Below are 14,624 nucleotides of genomic sequence, written 5' to 3'. Positions count from 1 at the left end.
AGCAGCAATTTTTATTGTAACTGCGACATTATGGCAGACACGTCGGACAATTGACACATTTTTGGGACCATTGGCATTAATACAGCAATCAGTGTGATTAAAAAGGCATCAATTACTGTAAAAATGTCACTGGCGGTGAAGGGGTTAACACTAGGGGGCAGTGAAAGGGTTAAATGTGACCTAATGTGTGTTTCTTATTGTGGGGGGGAGGGGGCGTGGCGTGGCGTGACGTATGACGTCACTGATCGTTGTTCTTCAGCTCTGTGACCCGATCGTGGGACACAGGCGGCGATCAGGTCCACGGGCCCCTGGGCATGGTCACGCAGCTCAGGACCGGGTCGCGAGTGCACCGCCGGTGGCACAAATGCGACCCACGGCTGGGTTCTTAAAGGGCAACGTACCTGTACGTGCTTGTGCCATTCTGCCAACGTATATCGGCGTGAGGCGGTCCTTAAGTGGTTAAGTATTCGTAAATGCAGATATATTGTGCGTTGGCTATTTTGGATTACATTTGAATGGTACTGTAAAGCTGGCCATACATTATACAATTTTCTTATTCAATTTCCTTTAGATTTACCTTTAACTATGTAGTGTCTGATTGCATACAAATGGAAAATGTTAATGTTTGATCTTATATTAAAAAGTTTTGGTAAGTCTAAAGGAAAATTGTACAAGAAAATTGTATAATGTATGGCCAGCCATAGCCAGCAAACAATAACACATGTCATGATGCGGGAAGGCGAACAGTCACACAAATGCCACAGGTATTTTTATATTATATTCCTGCACTCCTATATTACTGCAAACATAAGGGGGAATGGGCCCTCAGGGCGAGGGAGGACATGGGATTGAGAAATTCTGTCATTGCGGACAGGCCCGTCAGTGGAATAATAATAGCAAGGTTATAAATTACTACATGTGTACAGACTGCAATACAGACAATCCCAATGGCATTTCTGCACAGTATTTTCATAACACTGAGAAGTATAGTTTTTCCAGCTGAACAAGTTCATCATAAGTAGGCTTCATGATGTTGATATCTGGCAAACGTGATCATGTTCAAGCTTGTCTCTCCTTCTGACTTGTTTTCAGTGTTCCAAGCCACTTGTATTAAACCAGGTCTGCCGGGACTAATTATTAATCTCTTAACTTCCTTATAAGCACAAACCAATAATCAACACTGGCAGTTGGGTTGATTATTGCTTCAATCAATATTCTTTGCAGCTTTGGCTCAGAAACATATTGCTTTTAATGGTTCTGCAAGCTGTATTCCCAAAGCAGTTTGAATGCCATTAGATATATAAAGTAGAACTAAAGCCAAAACTTTTTTTCATTTTGGATAGAATAAGGGAGGGTTATAAACCCTGTTGGTTTATTTTTTCACCATCTGTGCCCCACTGGGGAGATTTACCTTCACTTCCTGTCCTATAGCCAAAACAGGAAGTGAGAGGAAATCTCTGCAAATTAAGGGAATTCCCCAGGCCACCATGATTAGTGTCCCTATTGGAAGATTTCCCTTCTATTACTTTTCTGATTTCTGCGGGCAATAAAGCCAAACTCCAGGCCTAATTAGTGGGACTGCTTCAGCAGTCCCACTATTGTTATTCGATTTTTTTTATTTATTAATCATCATCATCATCATCTTTTTAATTTTATTATTCCGTATGTTTTTTTGCTCTGCGTAACTTCTGCATACTTTCACTTTTTAAAGCCATTCAACTTTTAAAATGTTCAACGCTTTTGGCTGATGTGTGCTCTTCTTCAACTTTGTTTCTACTATTTATACTTTTTATAAAATATTAAGCTTTTTAACACTTTTTTTAACATTGAAGTCAATGAGAGCATGCTTAAAATCCGTAAAATCTTCTTCCGCTGCCAAACGTTTCAGCTCCTTCATACTTTCACCTACAGACGCCAAACAAACTTTAAAATGTTCACAAAATATTCAGATATCTGGCTATATCTTTTCAGTTTGATATATTTTACAGTTTTTGTGAAAAAGCTGTTTAAGTTCAGTTATCATTTCAGAAAATTTCATTAAATTTAGGGCAGCCAGGCTTTTGTTGTCTGTTTTGTTTCCATGGTTACCAACACTTCTTATACACAGTGATGGACAGTGGGGGGAGGGCACAGACACACCATGTACTCATTTATAATAAAGGAATATGATGGGCAGTTTTGATGGGGGTAATATGATGGGGCAGTTTTGATGGGGCAGTTTTGATGCTATTCAGCATTCCCACGCATTTTCTGCAGGAAATGCATTTTCTAGTTTTTATTTTGCAATTTAGAGGCCAATCTAATACTACAAACTCATTGTGTTCCTCAAACCATTTTTGCCTGCTGTAAGAGGACAATGCCATAATCGAAAATCGTTTCCATGAAGGGGTATATTTTGTCAAAAACAATGTTTAGGTAGATTAAAAGAAGAAAAAGAGCAGGCAACTCTGTAATACGTGTTGCAAGTTTATTGGCTACAAAAGAGTGACATTAAAAGAAGAAGCTAACACATTTCAGCGAGAGCCTTAGTCAAGCTCTCGCCAAAACCCGATAGCTTCTTCTTTTAATGTCTTTTTTTTTTGTAGCTGATAAAATTGTTTGGCACCTGTTTGGCACCTGTTTGTGGATCTCTAATCCAGCCAATAGAGTTCCTTGCAGTGAGACCTGCACCCATACATTTCGTTATTCAATGCTTAAAGTGGTTGTAAACCCATTTAAAAAAAAACTAACACCTCCAAGACAAAGGCATAATAAGCTAGTATGCATAGTATACTAGCTTATTATGTAATACTCACCTGAGATTGAAGTCCATGCTGCGGTGCCCGTACACAGCACCAGCCGGCAACACCACTGCCGGGGGTTACTTCTGGGTATCGTGGCTCCGGCGCTGTGATTGGCCGGAGCCGCGATGGTGTCACACCCACGCATGCGCGCGGTAACCGCACACTCGCTGAAGCAACGGCACATACGTGCCATTGCTTCGGTTTGTGTCAGTGCGCATGTGCCAATGACATCGGCAAATACAAATACAGGGGATATCTCCTAAACCATGAAGGTTTAGGAGATATCCTGGGTACCTACGGGTAAGCCTTATTGTACGCTAACCTGTAGTGAAAAGTGGTCTGGAAGGGTTTACAACCACTTTAAGTAGGTAGCAAATGTCCAGTCACATCCATCTAAATCAGTGGTCTTCAAACTGCAGACAAAACTTTGCTTGCCTCTATCCGGCCCATGGGACACTATTTTTCCAACTGACACCAATGATGAGGCACCATTCTTCTCACTGACACCATTAAAGGGGCAATATTCCTCCCACTGACACCATCAATGGGGCACTATTCCTCCTGCTAAAACCAACAATGGGGAACTGTTCCTCCTGTTAAAACCAATGATGGGGCAGCGTTTACTCCCACTGATGCCGGGACATTTTCTACTGACACTGGCCACAGTCCAGCCCCCCTAAAGCCTGACAGACAGTAAAGTGGCCCTTTGTTTAAAAAGTTTGGAGTTCCCTGATCTAAATGGCAGGATCCAACGTTTCCCAGTAGAACATCACCCAAAGCATCACATTGCTTCCATTGCCTGGACGTTTTCACGTACTGCATCCTGGTGCCATCTCTTGCCTAGCTAAGCAATGTACACGCACCCGACAATCGGCATGTTGTAAAGGAAAACATGATTTATCAGACCAGACCACCTTCTTCCATTGCTCTGTGGTCCAGGTCTGATGCCCACGTGCCCAATGTAGGTGCTTTTGACTGTGGACACGAGTCAACATGGTTACCCTGACCGGTCTGCAGCTATGTGGTCCCATACACAACAACTGCAATGCCCATTTTTTTCTGCTTTCAACTCATAAAACTTCAGGGACAACATATTTCCTTGCTGCCTAATTTATCCCACTGGCTTTCAGGTGCCATTGTAGCAAGATAATCAATGTTGTTCTCTTAACCTGTCAGTGGTCATAAAGTTATGGCTGAAAAGGAAAAGGAATGAAAAATGTATAAATTACTAAAAAAATACACATTTGATAACAATATCGATCTCTTATATATGAATGTTTAAAATAACATTGATAGGGCAATATAATACTTTTACATCAAACAAGATGTGCATTATTTTAAGAGTTGCGACCACAGAATTGCACTGACCATTATTTAATCTTTTATTTTTTTATCCAAACACTAAAATCTCATACAAACATTAAAATATTAACCACCTCGCGCCCGCCCTATAGCCGAATGACGGCCGTAGGGCAGGCGCGTTCGTCCGGGAGGCCGTCCCTGGACGTCCTAATGTTTACTTTCGCAATGCGCGCCGCCGCGGGCGCACATCGCGGAAGTTCTGTGTTCGCCGTGTCCCCCGGGGACAGGCAAACACAGATCGCTGTAAACGGCCAATCACAGCGGCCGTTTACTGCGCGATCGGCGTGTCCAATGGGAGATGATCTCATATGAAAACATATGAGATCATCTCTCAGCGCCGCTCTCCCTCCTCACACAGACCGAGTGTGAGAGGGGAGAGATGAATGGCTGCAGCGGCAGCCGTTCTGCTTTCCTTTGTTTTGATTAAAAAATAAAAAATAAAGTAAAAAATAAAAGTGCCATCCTCCCCCAGCAGTGCCATCCATCCTCCCCCAGCAGTGCCATCCTGCCCCAGTGCCATCCACCCCAGTGCCATCCACCCCAGTTCTACCTGCCCCCAGTGCTACCTGCCCCCAGTGCTACCTGCCCCCAGTGCCACCTGCCCCCAGTGCCACCTGTTGTCAGTGCCATCTGTCATCAGTGCCACGTATAAGTGCCATCTGTCATCAGTGCCACGTGTCATCAGTGCCACATAGTGCCATCTGTCATCAGTGCCACGTATTAGTGCCATCTGTCATCAGTGCCACGTATCAGTGCCATTTGTCATCAGTGCCACCTGTCAGTGTCACGTGCCATCTGTTGTCAGTGTCACGTGTCATCAATGAAACTTATCAGTGCCATCTGTCATCAGTGTCACGCGTCATCGGTGCCATGTATTAGTGCCATCTGTCATCGGTGGCACGTATTAGTGCCAAGTATTAGTGCCATCTGTCATCAGTGCCACGTATTAGTGCCACGTGTCTTCAGTGCCACGTATTAGTGCCACGTGTCATCAGTGCCACGTATAAGTGCCACGTGTCATCAGTGCCACGTATAAGTGCCATCTGTCATCAGTGCCACATATTAGTGCCATCTGTCATCAGTGCCACGTGTCATCAGTGCCACGTATAAGTGTCATCATTGCCACGTATCAGTGCCATCTGTCATCAGTGTCACGTGTCACGTGTCATTGTCCTGGTGCTTCAAAAGTGTAATAAATAGTCAACAAGTTAGATGTGTAATTTATGTTCCTAGAACACATGATGGCGCTACCTGCATGTTGGGCCTCTCTATGTGGCCAGGCTGTGAAAAAGTCCCACACATGTGGTATTGTAATACTCAGGAGGAGTAGCAGAATTTTTTGGGGGGTGTCATTTGTGGTATACACATGCCATGTGAGAGAAATAACCTATTACAATGACAATTTTGTGGAGAAAAAAAAATGAAAAATCTTAATTTTGCAAAGAATTGTGGGAAAAAAATGACAACATCAAAAAGCTCACTATGCCTCTTACTAAATACCTTGGAATGTCTACTTTCCAAAAAGGGGTCATTTGGGGGGTATTTGTACTTTCCTGACTTGTTCGGGTCACAAGAAGCGAGATAGGCCACCAGTACATCAGATGTGATCAATTTTGTGCGATTCGCACCACAGCTTGTAGACTCTCTAACTTTCACAAAGACCAAATAATATCCACTAATTTGGGTTATTTTTACCAAAGATATGTAGCAGTATAAATTGTGGTCAAAATTTATGAAGAAAAATTAATAATTTGCATAATTCTGTCACAGAAACAAAGAAAGGTGCGTTTTTTTTCAAAATTGTTGGTCTTTTTTCATTTATAGCGCAAAAAATAAAACCCCCAGAGGTGATCAAATACCACCAAAAGAAAGCTCTATTTGTGGGAAAATAAGGACAAAAAATTCATTTAGGTACAGTGTTGCATGACTGAGTAATTGTCATTCAGTGTGAGAGCACCGAAAGCTGAAAATTGGTCTGGGCAGGAAGGGTGTTTAAGTGTCCAGTAAGCAAGTGGTTAATGTGATATAAATAGTCATTTGCAATATTTAGCCTTCACTAAAAAAACATCAGGTGATTTTGCTCTGATATTCTTTGTTCAGGAACTTCCTGTCGTGGGGTGACAACGCTCTGTTTCTGTTTTGGAATGGTGCTCCTGCGTTGTCACCCTGTCCATTTCAGCATACATTACACAGGCATGGTCCACATCAGGAAATTTACTCATGCATAGAAGACATGCAAATATGGAGGAAGTGGCCGCAAAGAGGCTGCAGAAATTCGGCAACACAGAAAAAGTGAAACATTAATTTGATTAAAAAACAAAATGCCAATTGTTCATGAAACATGGTGCTGAAGCAAACTAAATTTCATTCAGTTAGGATGACGTACTTCAGAGCAGATATAAAAGATCAATATAGAAATGAATAGCTCATTAAAAGATAAAATAACAAAACCAGCTTTTGTTGCATTATTTATCAATAATTAATTTTTCCCACAGTGCTTTTTTTCTTCCGCTAGATGTCCTCAGTCTGATAGGCAGCATCACATCCTCTGAGCCCAGGTCATCCTGGAGAGATACCCCAGCCTGTGACTGGACAGTGAAAGAAGCAACAGCATATCATGAACTAATTTCTCTGCCGGTGTGCTTCCTCCTCCTGCTTCTTGCCGGTACATGAACTGATTGGCTCCTTGTTCTGCTTCTTCCTCTCACACTCCAGCCCTGCTGTACAGGGACTGCAAGAGGCTGATAATTTGACAAATTTACACACTGACATTGCTTATATTTAATAAATACTTTTAATGATACTGTTTATTATTGATTACAGTGCTGCATTTAAGTTTTACTAAACCCAGCACCCTGCATTCACTTTATCTGGTCTCCCACAGTACACAGAACATGGAAATGCAATTATTTTAGTAAATATAAACTGCTAAATACCTTTTCTCATCAGCAGTATATAACAGTCTTGTGGCTTCTATTAGACTGGATTCACACCTATGCATTTTTAGTGCTTTTTGCATTTTGATTTGCACTACAATCAATTTAACATGGTTTCCTATGGAACATGTTCTCTAGTGCAAATCTGCAAAAAGCACAAAAAATGTGAATCCAGCCTTAGTGTCCGGCCGAGCACTGGTTGAAGCTTGGAGGAGGAGTTTTCATTCTCCCCTGACTGCTCTATAAGGCTGCATGATCCCTGAACCTCTGTCTGGACAGTGCTGATTGTCCCTGTGCTAATCACATGCACCCTCCCAAAAAAATTAAATAAAAAAACTCTTTAGCAATACACACCAAACTGAGCATGTGCAGAGTGCCTCCTAGGGCTCTGTACTATCAGCAGATGGATTGGGGACCGTGGGAGAAGGGGAGGATCAGAGAAGACAAGATCAAAACAGCCTTTTTAGGCAATGCCGGGAGAAGCCCCTTGTGCCACGTACACACGATAGGAATTCTCGTCGGAAGAAGCTCTGATGGTTTTCCTGACGGAATTCCGCTCAAGCTGTCTTGCGTACACACGGTCACACCAAATTCCGATAGTTTAGAAAGTGGTTACGTACAACACGTAGGACGTGACTAGAAAAAGGAAGTTCAATAGCCAGTAGCCAATAGCTTCTGTCTCATAGTTGAATCTGAGCATGCGGGAGTTTTTGGAGTGTCGGAATTGCATACACACGATCGGAAGTACCGATAGAAAGTTTTTCCGTCGGGAAAATTGAGAACATGCTATACATTTTTGGCTGGAAATTCGGACAGCTAAATTCCGATGGAGTGTACACACGGTTGCATTTTCCGATAAAAAGCTCTCATCGGTCTTTTTCTGGCCGGAATTCTGACCCTGTGTACGCGGCATTAGGTTGCACAGTGAGTAAAGCAAGCATGCTTTACTGCATATACAGACTGATTTTACTGTTATGGGTTTAGGAACACTTTAATTTGTGTCTTTTATATCTGCCTAGAGTTCCGTTTTAAGTTAGAAAAAAAATAAAAAAAATTTTTTATTTTTTACATAAAATCTGCTGATAGATCAATTGCAGTACAACAAAGTAAACATATTGTAAAAAATAATACAGAATATATATACATTTTTCAATGTTACTTTAGGTCAGCCAAACTTTACAGTGCTTTTTACCCATGCTTTTTTAATAAAAATAAAGGTTCACTGTGAAGGTGTCGGGAAAAATCCAACTGCCAGCCTGAGACACACATGTATTAATGTCAGCAGCTTCAGTGTTCCCAGAACAATGACTACAATGCAGCCATTGTCGCCCCAGCATTCATTAAAACTCAACACCAAGCGGCCAGGCGGGAGTTACTTCTGGGTGAATTGTTCCAAGTGAAAAAAATGGCTGCTCCTGAGATCTCCCTTCCTGTCACCTGAATTAAACCTTGTGATTAAACTGATCAGTTTTAATGCATGCTCATATTTGTTCTTTGTTGGATATAAAAGCTTCTACAGTGATGTACACTAATAGGAAACAAATATTTCTGAGAAGAACACATTACTCTGCCTGCTTTTTATTTTAGATTAACCCCTTTATGCCCTAGTAACCCATATGTGCGGCGGCAAAAAGCTGGGCTTTAACGTCCATGCGCTGCACATATGTTTTATTGGGCGGGCAATGTTTATGTGAAAAAAAAATCCCACAGGCTAACCCTGCACTAGAAACAATAAAGCTATATATGAAAAAATATAGTTGCCAGCACCAAAAAGTCTAATGCCCCATATACACGGTCAGACTTTCCGACAGAAAATGCGCGATTGGATCATGTTGTTGGAAAATCCGATTGTGTGGTGGCTCCATCTGACTTTTTCCGTCGGAATTTCCGACACACAAAGTTTGAGAGCTGGATCTAAAATTTTCTGACAACAAAATCCGATCGTTTTAAATTCCGATCGTGTGTAGACAACATGCTCAGAATAAATTACAAGACAAAAGCTATTGGCTACTGCCCTCTTTATAGTCCCTTCGTACGTGTTCTATGTCACCTCGTTCTGAACGATCGGATCTTCAGACAACTTTGTGCGACCGTGTGTATGCAAGACAAGTTTGGGCCAACATCCATCTGAAAAAATCCAACGGATTTTGTCGTCGGAATGTCCGACCGTGTGTACAGGGCATAATACAAAAACTCAAAATAGATGAATATATATATATAAAATAAGTGCAGCGTTAATAAAATAACAACATTGCAAAATGTTCACATTTTCAAATGGAAAATAAGATAAAAAGAAAAACTGAGTCCCAGTGGAAATTTCAGTCCATAAAAAAAGAAAGATTAAACAACATCCATCCGTGTAAGATATTAGTGGCAGATTGCAGAGATGGAAACCGTAAAAGATCCTTCAAAGAATGTGCATCCAACTCCACACCCAAGTGAGTAAGTAGCCTGCTTACCAGCTATCTGTGACCACTCAAACAGTGGTCTCACCCAGCACAGTGAAATTGGTCTCCCCAAGACCCTTAAAGCAGAGATCCACCCTAAAGTGGAACTTCCGCTCATTGGAACCCTCTCCCCCTCTGGTGCGACAATTGGCACCTTTCAGGGGGGAGGGGGGTGCAGATACCTGTATAGTACAGGTATTTGCACCCACTTCCGGCATAGATATCCGCAGAATCTGCGGGTATTTTCGCCACTTCCTGCGGGTCCCCCGCTGTCTGCTGGGAAACACACGGATCCCAGAGACAGCGGGGACCATCCTTATTGCGCAGCGCGACTCGCGCATGCGTAGTAGGGAAGGCAAGGCTTCACTTCCTGATTTCCATACCGAAGATGGCGGCGGCAGCACCCGAGAACCGATTGAGAGATCGGCTTCGGGTGCCAACATCGTGGGCACGCTGGGCGGGTAAGTGTCCTTATTTTAAAAGTCAGCAGCTGCAGTATTTGTAGCTGCTGACTTTTAACCACTACAATACAGGGCATTGGAATTGGACACGGCCATCATGTGATCAGGAGGGCCAATCACAGAGCCCTCCTGCCGATCTGAGATGCGCCGTGTCCGGGTGACACGAGCACATCGGGATCGCGGCGCTGCGCGGGCACGCGCGCGCGTGATCCCCCTCCTTCTGAAGGACGTTCCTGAACGTCCTATCAGAAGTAGAGAGCTCCCACCCGGCCGTATATGTACATTGGCCGGGTGGGAGGTGGTTAAAAACTGTACACGCGATCGGATATTCCGACAACAAAATCCATCAGGTTTTTTCGGACGGATGTTGGCTCAAACTTGTCTTGCATACACACACGGCCGCACAAAGTTGTCGGAAAATCCGATTGTTGAGAACGAGCTGATGTACAAAACGTAGAACGGGACTATAAAGAGGCCAGTAGCCAATAGCTTTCGTCTCATAATTTATTCTGAGCATGCGTTGCACTTTGTCCATCGGAAATGTCTACACATGATCAGAATTTAAACAATCGGAATTTGTTGCTGGAAAATTTTAGATCCAGGTCTCAAACTTTGTCTGTCGGAGATTCTGATGGAAAAAGTGCGATGGAGCACACACTCGATTGTATTTCCCTACAACAAGATCCGATCACACATTTTCCGTCAGAAAGTCTGACTGTGTGTACAGGGCTTTAGAGCTGCCGATAAAATATCGATGGCCGGTGGGACCTGTTTTATATTATGTGATCACTGTGACAGCCAATCATAGGATCGCCAGTTCTTCTCGCCCTCTGGGCGTTAAGGACTATTGAAGGGGATGCCAAGAGGGCAGGAATAAGTTCAAGCTAAATTCCAGGCAAAATAAAAATGATTTAAATATATTCCTTAACCACTTAAATACAGGTTACTTTCACCCTCTTCCTGCCCAGACCAATTTTCAGCTTTCAGTGCTGTCGCATTTTGAATGACAATTGTGCGGTCATACAACACTGTACCTATATGAAACTGTTATAATTTTTTTCCCACAAATGGAGCTTTTATTTGGTAGTATTTGATCACCACCGTGTTTTACATTTTTTGTTAAACAAATAAAAAAAAGACAGAAAATTGGGGAAAAAACGTTTTTCTTAATTTCCGTTACAAAATTTTGTAAATAAGTAAGTTTTCTCCCATACTGATGGGCACTGATGAGGCTGCACTGATGAACACTTATGAGGCGGCAGTGATGGCTACTGCTGATGAGGCACTAATATGCAGCACTGATAGGCGGCACTGATATGCAGCATTGAGGGGCACTGATATGCAGCACTGATGGCACTGGTAGGTGGCACTGATGGGCACTGATAAATGGCACTTATAGGCAGCACTGATGAGGAGGCACTGACAAGCGTTACTGATGGGCACTAATTGGCATCCCTAATGGGCACTGATTGCCATCCCTGTTGGGCATGAGTTGCCACTTCCTGGTTACGATGTGACCATGTGACCAGCTGTGATTGGAGACAGCTGATCACATGGTAAAGTGCCTACGTCATTGGCTCTTTACCGAGATCAGAGTTCCGAATGGCTTATCCTGCTGGACATCATATGATGCCCAGTCAGGATAACTGATCCCCCGCCCGGCCGTCATTCTGCTATAGGCTAGGCAGGATGTGGTTAATAGCCACAAAAACTATAAATCTATTTTGTGTGCACCTAATGCGCTTGCAAACCCAGTTAAAGGGGAACAAAACCCAGGAGCCATAGGGACCTGTCTTGTGTTGGGAGGATCGAGAATTGGAGAATTAGGTAAGTATATCTCCACTCTCCTCTCCCTTAGAGCAGTTGACCTGTGCAGTGCGGGCACAGCCCCACTGCATGGGAAAAGTAAATTTGCCCAGAGTATAGCTTTAAAACCTTGTAAAAAGTAGTGGTGATTTCATCAATGTGCTGTACAAAGTCTATACAGGGCGCAGGGCTGTGGGAGGGGCCCATCAGGCCACACCCACTAAAGGCTGTCTGCATAAAACTATAGGAGGGGGAGGAGACAAGACCAGTCACTCTGCACAGGAAGAGAGAGCAGCAGTGACTGGTCTGTGTTACAGGAGGCGCATGTACAGAAGTACCGTATATGTATTCTCTGTACAAGAAGCATGTGTATTCTTACAGAAATGTAAGAATATACATGCCTCTTGTATTTAGACAATATCTGATTGTTCAGGAGTTCAGCTTTAAAGTATATCTAAAGAAAAAGTTTTTCTTGCAGTATAGAAGTATTAACATTTTTGCCATGGTGTTAATACTGCCTGTGTCTCCACTGGGGAGATTCATTCTCTTTATTTGTCCTGGTGATCATTGTCACTGGCACACAAAGTGATGGGAAATCCAACATTTTACAGTAATCACCACAAGTGAAATAGAAGGACACATTGTCATGGTTATGCAGTGATCTTCCTCTGTTTTCTTACTTTCCCTCATGTGTTCTAACTAAGAGGCCAGCCACTTCCACCTGGTGGTTTTTATAACCTCTCCTCTAAGCGTGGCTCCACCCCAGGCCCTATCAGGGAACCTTATATTAACCTGTGCACTGCAAGATAGTGAAGATAGTAGTGCTGATCAACCATTGTGTATCCATTGTGTGTTTGGCTTCCTGTTTCCTGCTTACCGTGTGCTCTACGTTTGTCTCTGTTACTGACCTTGGCATGTTCTCAACGATTCCTGTCTGCTTGTGACATTGACCTTTTGGCATGTCCCCAACCATCCCTGTCTGCCTGTGACCCTGAACCTTTGGTGTGTACTCTGTTGTTCCTGTCTGCTAGTTGCCCTGACCTCTGCCTTATCCTCTTACTATCCGTGTCGTCCCAGCCTGCTGCTTCCTTCTCCTGTAGTCTACTGTGAGCGTGAGCTGTGAGACCCTAGGGGCCGCGACCTGGAGCCAGACTGCAGCGAAGCCCATCCTCACCACTGGAGGCTCTGGCGAACACCTGCTGGCTCTTAGACTCCGCGCCCTGGGGGATCTATGCTCCAGCTCCCATTGGGATCTGTGTTAGTGATCCTGTAGACCTGTATCCTGTATCTCCCTGGGTACAATCCGCAGCAGTCAGTCCTAAGGTCCACTACCTAGCGGTGCACTTCCGACTCCTACGGAGTGCATCTGTCACCTGGTCTCAGGTGACCTAACACACATGTTCAGGGGGCAATTGTTAAAGGTGAGATTTCCCCTCTTTTTAAAGTGTCTCGCTCCCTGTTATGTCTTCGAGACATGAAGAAGAAATCTCCAGACACTTTTTTATACTCTATCCAAAACTAAACAAATTGGTCTAGGAATATTTCAAACTCTTTTCAACAGTAATACAAATACTGTATATGCAGTGACACGGCCACCACGTTAATCGGTCACTATCTTGTTCTAGGGCCCGCTTTATTAGCATTACCAACATTGTAAGTGAGCTGTCAGCAACAGTATACAGTTACCTACCATTGTCCAGGATCCGGTAAGATGGGTTCTTGATCATATCACGCAATCACAGCTTGCCTCCTACCAGCCTCAGGTCACCAAAAGCGCAGAGTCAGTTACTGGTGTCCAAGATCCGGGAAGATGGGCTCCTGATGATGTCAGCACTGCCCAGGCAATCACAGTGCTGTATGATCAAGAGCCTCAACTATCAGCCTTGGGCGTCACAGCCCATTTAGAGCGCCTGCTCCTGCCAGCCTAAAGGAGTTAGTAATATGTCCATTTTGTTACTATATGACTAGCAAAGCTGGACAAACACAGAGGTTCATGTAGGACAAATGTAGTCTCTATCTTAAGAGCATCCCGATCTGTTGGGTGCTGGTAAATTGTGGGAACCTAAACAGTCAGCATTTTTCCAGTTTTCCCTTTAAAGCTGAATATGAGGCAATAGCAAAAACATAATATATGTATTGTACAGGACACTAGGAATGTGTCCTGGATGGCAGGTACATTTCCCCCGATTTTTGAGTTGTGGTCCCTTTAAGGGGGACAGTTTTGGGACATTGCTGTACTCAGGAGTTCTCACCCATGTAGCATGAGGTGTTCTTGGGGAAGTTTGGCTAGAGAGATAGAGGACTGATTTCCAGTACTCTCTGGTTTGATAAGTCCATATTCAGACCCAGAATTTCTGAGTTTCAAAGAGATTTCGGTGGGAAGAACCTCCAAACCCTGACTACCAGGTCTTGAAGAGGTTAAGCCCTAGACAAGGAAAGCTTGAAAGGCAGCAGAGAGAAATCAGCACCTGTGAATGTCAATGAAGCAGTGTGGAGGAGTTCACTAGTTGTAAGCAAGGGTCAATGGTCTTAGGAAATCAGACATTTGTTGCTGGATCCCTGCCCAGCACCCTGAACCACTGAGGAACCCTATGAAGGGTATAGACGGTATGGAGGAGATGTTTTGACTTACAATTAATTTGTCATGTTGTCCAGCCAGGTGGGTGATCTCATACTTCCAAGCAATTTAATATATTGCAGCTTTTGCAGGTTTGGTGGCTGCATTATGTTTCTTTTTCTAGGCTTATTTTCTGTTGATCCTGATAGCAACTTGCCTCCTATCCTAAACTTAAGCTAGGTACATATGGGCCAAAAATGATCTGTTCGACA

This window comes from Lithobates pipiens, unplaced genomic scaffold (genome assembly GCF_037356315.1).
Source record: "Lithobates pipiens isolate NorthernLeopardFrog02 unplaced genomic scaffold, aLitPip1_a1.2 Scaffold_23, whole genome shotgun sequence".
Taxonomy (NCBI): Eukaryota; Metazoa; Chordata; class Amphibia; order Anura; family Ranidae; genus Lithobates; species Lithobates pipiens.
Note: the sequence above shows the minus strand (reverse complement) of the source record.